The sequence below is a fragment of the Scaptodrosophila lebanonensis genome, unplaced genomic scaffold (assembly GCF_003285725.1).
Source record: "Scaptodrosophila lebanonensis strain 11010-0011.00,11010-0021.00 unplaced genomic scaffold, SlebRS2 tig00001412-arrow-pilon, whole genome shotgun sequence".
Taxonomy (NCBI): Eukaryota; Metazoa; Arthropoda; class Insecta; order Diptera; family Drosophilidae; genus Scaptodrosophila; species Scaptodrosophila lebanonensis.
Window position 1 is genome coordinate 4,821,853 of NW_022060739.1, and position 6,705 is coordinate 4,828,557.

Sequence of the window (6,705 nt, forward strand, 5' to 3'; positions counted from 1 at the left end):
ATATGTATAGTAGGTTGTATTAGTACGTTGATTTTCGATCAAATGATTATTTCATGCCTGCTTCAAATAAACATCTTAAACATGGAAACATTTGGAAATAAACAGCTAAATTAAAAGGTAAACGCTTTGTAAAGCTTTCGGATTGGAATATTTAACAAATTTCGAGCTTGTAAATTATTTCAATTATATTAATACTTGTATATACGAGTATTTTATTTTTGGTTTAACAATGAATCTACGTAACTTGACAATTTTCTTAAAATTGATTTTTCCAGTAGCTAGTTTTGAGTTTAAAATAAATTTCATTTCAATACAATTTAATTGTATTTATTTCAACTAAACTTCAAATAAATTTCTTTGTTAATCGATTTCAATCAATTAATTCAATGCTTTATTTCATTAAAAATTAAAATTCTTTTTCAATTCTATTTCAAGTTGAATTTTCAAGAATTTCCAAAACACATCGTTTAACCATTATTCAACAGAGTGCAGAGTGCTGCAAGCTCGATCGCAATAATTTGGTTCAGTGTATGCTTCAGAGCGTGTGTCTTTGGAGCGTAGGTTGCCATTGGGCCAGCAGGTGCGGCCCGGGTCTGAAAACTTTTTTTGTCTGCGCCTCATGTCGTGGCGCGTTGAAAAGGAAATTTTTCATCTAACAAACAAATGGACGCAGTTGGACAAACGAATGGAAGCGAATGGAGTTGTAGCCGCAGCAGAAAACCAACGACGGAAAGCAAATAGTAAAAGGCTATCGCTTTTGGCTAATCTGCATGTGCGCGACCAACGACCAAGATGGAGACTGCTGCGTGTGAGCCAAACTTCAAGCCAAAGCCAAAGTCAGCTCAGAGCTGGAGCCAAAGCCAAAGCCAGAGCCAGAGCTGGCCAAAAGCGAGCAGCGACGTGCAGAGCGACAACAATAAGCAAATCATGGGCACTTTGCATTTGCTGCCCTCTCCCACTCCCCCGCCGACCCCGTCTCCTTCGCCAGCTCCTTCAGAGCCGCCTTGCAGGCCACCAACTGGCATAAAAGGCTAAAGAGTGATTGGCTTGTTGGCGCACGTATGTATTACAAATATGCTCGCCGGCATGTGTGTGTGTGTGTGTGTGTGTGCCCGCAGCAAATGGCATTTTTAGCTTTTGACATTTCACGCGTGCGGCAGCGCCATCGCCATCGTCATACATGTCGTATGTGTGATGTGATAATTTCTTGTCTATCCTCACCTCGCCTGCTCTTTAAAGCTTAATGCCGCCACCTCTGCCGCCACCGCCGCTCTGTAATGCCACACATCTTGGCCAACTCGTAACCACTCAACCACTATTTGCGCGCACTTCCTACTCTGCTCCAAAAGACTGCCCGACAATTTTCCTGAGCGATCTCAGCGCTCTACGCGGCATTAGCAGCTTCGGCAGCCTACGCGCCTCTTTAGGCCACAAATGCATTTTTAATTACATTGGCGAACATTTGCGCGTTGCCAGGCCAAGAAGACAATAACACAATGCCCGTCTAGTTGCTGGTCGCCCGATTGTTGTGTTAACCAATGTTCCAGCTACCGCTTCAGCTCCATCGGGAGATTAATGCCTCGGCCAGCGGCGCTTCAGCTCCGGTCTGCCTGCGCCTGCCCACTAATGTACGGTTTCTGTCATCGTTGTTGCTGTGTTGTTGTTGTCTAGTTCTTGGCAAATAGCCACTTGCTTGACTTTTTTCGAGCGGCGTGCACACACATATCGATTTCAAGCCAAACCATCTGCCCGCCCATGTCCGTGCACCTAAGGAAGCAGCAACAGGCCGCTGCCACTGCCACAGACACAGACACAGCCACAGCCACAGTCTCAGCAGAAGCAGCAGCAGGAGAAGCTGCAGAAGAGGCACAAATTTCCATGTCGCTGCTTGATTCGCAAGCATTTAACAAAGTCAAAACAATTTTAATGCGCAAGCGCGGCAGTTAATTAAAATTTCAACTCGTAGTCGTTGCTCAGCAGCTTCGGCTTCAGCTTCAACTGGCCAAGTCGTTTTGGGGCTGGCCTAGAGCCTCGCTAAAAGGCAGCTAAAGGCTGCCTAGCATTACTCGCTCGCCGAACGTGCGACACTTGCCACAGTCGACATCGGCATCATCGGCGACGACTGCCTGGCCATTAACCCCTATGTATGCCAAGTCTCAATATTGTATTACTTGGAAAATACATTACTTTTATCATTTCAACATTCTTGTGCACAAATCACAGCACTTTTTAAAGAACTAGAGTACGGAATAGTACAGGAAGGAAATTAGTTATTTAGTATTTGAAAAAACTGAATTATAAGAAATAAAGAGCTTTTCTCCTGAAGAGCGGCAAATCTACGGCCGTTAAATAATGCCTCGAGCAGATAAAGCCGAGATTTCTGGCGCACAATTCCATATTTTCAATTTCAATTTATTCACATTTCTTACAAACATTTTGAATTAACAAGTGAGGTAAGGATATCTTAATGCTAAGAGTACAGCCAGCTTAGCCTTAATTAAACAAAATGAAGAAATAAAAATGGTTACCAACAATTTATATATATTTGTCAAATTTAAACATTAAGCTGTCTATATTAACGAGACAGTGTTCAGAGAGAAAAGTTAAACATCAGTGTATGACGCATTTTAAGTTGAAAATAAAGATGAAATGGAAATCTGACTATTAGTCGAATTAGCTATGAATAGCTTCATTGCAAAGAAATTATATTATTACTACAGATGATAAAAAAAAAAATGTTGAAATTTGTTAATGATGAAATTATTAATGAATGAATTTAATAATGAATATTGAATAATTCCTTGCGGTTTTGTATTAGAACTAGGCAGACAAAATACCAAATACTCTGTCTTACAAAAAATATGTTCACAATTTTTTTATTTAACAGATTCGGAGCAATAAATAGTATAGTACTAATAGAGAAAGATCTTAATTTTCTAGTACTTTTCGTTTTATTTGTAATTTTCGCTTTTGGATAGAATATTTTTACGTTTTCTGCTTCAATACAGACACACAAATTAATTTATTCTTTTGAAAATTACAAACTAACTCATGTCTTAACAAAGTAACTATTTCTTATTTATTATATTTATTCTGGCTGAAGAAATATTGAGTTATCCTAAGCATTTTCTACATTCCTTCAACACTTTCATGTAACTTCTCAAAATGGTGCTTCGAGTGAAAAATGCTGAGAAGATCTTTAAAAACATGTACTAAAAAGGTTAAATAAAACATTTAATAATTATTTATGAGCAACTCTTTTCTAAGCTACTGCACAGTCATAAATAAATATGTATTTTAATTTCATAGAATATATTCCAATTCGAATTTACAACTGAGCTTTTGTAATTATATGTATATGGCGGTACATTCGAAAGAATTACATTTGAAATAAAGAAAATAAATTAGCTTGGGGGCAGGTATTTCCCCTTTTGGCTGCTGTGGGGTTAATTGCTGCTTAGTGGCTGCCACAACTCCATTGGCAACGACTACTTATTGCCGCCGCTGTAGTTTGCCTTGTTGCAATGCTTGTTTATTTGTTCCTTTGACAAAATCAAATTAATTTTAATGCCTGTGGCCGCTTTGGCGCACATTAATTACTGGCCACAGTTGCTGGCAATGGCTTGGCTTAATATTCAATAAAATTTGATTAGGCATTAATTTGCAGTCAACTAATTAATGAGCGCCCAATGCGCGGATGCCAGCCAGCTAGCCAGTTGGCCAGTTAGCCAGCGAGCTGCCCAAGAAACCATCGAGCTATCGAACCAATGAACCAGCCTCTCTGAAGATTCGTTCGGGTCGGCTTTAAAACAAAGCCAACTCGCTGACTCCTAATCTGAGCCGCGCTTCCGCCTTACATAATGAATATGCTTAGAGTTGCCTCTGCCTGCCCATGGTGTGTGTGTGTCAGTGTGTGTGAGTGTGTGTGTATATTACATAATGTTCGGGCCATGGCCATATTTGTTTGTAAGCCAGAAAGAAAGAAGCTAATGGCAACATTTAGACTAAAACACATATTCAATGCGCTTTCTATGGCCACAACAAGCAACTAAGCCAACACTTTTGAGGTGCTGGCGGGCGGGCAGAAGGCGTGGCCATCCAGCAGCGGCATCTGCAGCGGTGGTGGCAGTGGTTGCAGTGGCACCGAGCGACTTCAGCGGTACAGTAACGCTTCAGCGAACGACCTACTGCCTGGCATAATAGGCCAATTATTACTGCAATTTGCATTAGAACAGCCGCTGGACCGACTGCAAACACACAATCACACACAAACACTTACAAACATTTACTAACACTCACATAGACATACATACATACGAGGTGGGTTCAGGAAATATTGCAGCAAACATTCCTTTTGCATTCATCTTCAAATGATGGCGATATCTGTTACAAACAGATTCAGCTACTTTGTGAATCACTTTTGGGACTGTCTTAACTCTCCAAGTTTTCCTTCTCAACTCTTTGTTTTAGAACAATCCTCTAAAACTATAATTTTTCTTTAATTTGCCGCATTTTCAAGCGCAAAGTATTTGTTATACCCTGTACCCGTAGGGTAAAAAGGGTATATTAGGTTTGTGCAAAGTATGTAACATACAGAAGGAAGCATCTCCGACCCCATAAAGTATATATATTCTTGATCAGCATGACGAGAGAAATCGATCTAGACATGTCCGTCCGTCTGTCCGTCCGTCTGTCCGTCTGTCCGTCCGTCTGTCCGTCTGGATGAACGCGAGGATCTCAGAAACTATAAAAGCTAGAATAACCAAAGTTGGCATCCAGATTCTCCTAGGTCCGAGTAAGGACGAGTTTATTTTATTTTTTTTAATTTTCCCCCCCTTCCCCCGCTACAGAATTTCGTCAATAGCGTCCACATTTCAAATGCTACCTAAACCAAACTTTGCACACATAATTTATATATAATTGTCTACTGTTGTTCAAAATTTTATTCAATTCGGTCTATTATAAATAAAGTTATTAGCAAAACAAATTCTCGCCAGTACAACCCCCCCAAACTGCAGCAACAAGTTCGCTCTTCTTCTTCCTCTTTTTGCTGCTGCTATGGGCGCATATAACTCAGTGACGGAAGTTTACCTGGGTACAGGGTATTTCACTGTCGGGCTTGCTCGACTGTAGCGTTCTCTCTTGTTTTTATTTTATATCTGGAATAGATCCGATTTTGCATTTGCTTTCCATGCACCAAAAGAAAAGACAAAAAAATCTATAGCCCTTACATTTTATTGAATTTTAAAAATCGAGACTGTTCACATTTTCAGGCGAAATTGTTGTTTGTTCTCTATTACGATGAACAATAATATTATTCACCTTTAAGGAAATGTGTTTTGGGGGTTGGAAAAAATGTTGAAATATTTTATTGCTATAAAACGTTCTGTATATAAATATTTTACAAATAAGCGTTTAAACGTATCATTTAAAAATGATTGAAGGTTTGAATAAACATATTACTAATATTTTCTATTCCATTACGAAATATTTATTTAAAAATGGAGAAAAAGAAATGACACTAATTCAAAAATGAATATCTTGCAAATTAAGTAAAAAAAACATTTAAGATATGAATAAATTAATATAATAATAATACCAATACTAATTTAGGAATATTTCAAGATATGACTAAAATTAATATTTTCAATTTATTCATTGCAATAGCACGTGATGCTCTATAATTATTATATAATAATTAATATGATAATAATAATAATTTAGGAATATTTTAAGATATGTATAAATTAAATATTTCCAATTTATTTATTTCCCTATAATTATTATATTATAACTAGTAATATAATAACTGCCCGTTCACTCATTAATTGTAAAAACACACTTTATATATATTTAAGTTGATAAGGTTTCTTAACCTGTACTCTTTATTATTAACTAATTATAGATACACACCAATTTATGATGCCCATTTTTTGTGAATAAATGAAATGAAATATAATAATAATAATTTAGGAATATTTTTAATTATATATTTCCAATTTATTGCAATAGGGCGTGACGAAAATCCTTTTTTATTTTCATAATCGCTATGAAGAAATCTTTCGGATTAAAATAATTCGGTTAGACACTTTGCCCAAATATTAAAATAGTATTATAAAAAGAATTGATTTCTTAAAAATGCAAACGTAGACGAATGCTTAGATTTAACAAAATTATTTTTTGTGCTAATGCATTTTTGATAAAGAGAACAAACGACCACATTCAGAGCAATATAGAAAGTAGAAAACAGGAAACAGGATAACAACAAATTGCATGCACTGGTCCTGAATATTTGACAAAAGTGAACTACAACTAGGGGAGAAGGCAAACTTTTGTAAATCGAAAAAGCCGCATATTAATGTTGGTTATTAACATTTGTAGACTTGAAAACAATTTTATGAATATTGGTGTAAATTGTTGATTTCTCAAGTTGTTCTTTGGAAACTACAAATTAAAGCGCTTGTGGGGCTTGGATTCCACAGCCTGGGTTAAGCTTACGCCCGGAGACTTAATGGACTTGCCTCGTAAACGTACACATAACCCGAGCGGGGTAGCGGGGAGTTGGTATTATGAGAAGGAAGCTGGACGACTGGCATTCTTGAGCGCTGCCGCTGCCGCTGCCTCTGCTGAGGCTGCTGTTGCCGTTGTTATTATGAAACCGTTTAGAGAACGTGTTTGTGAACACCACAGTAATTTGGTTAGATT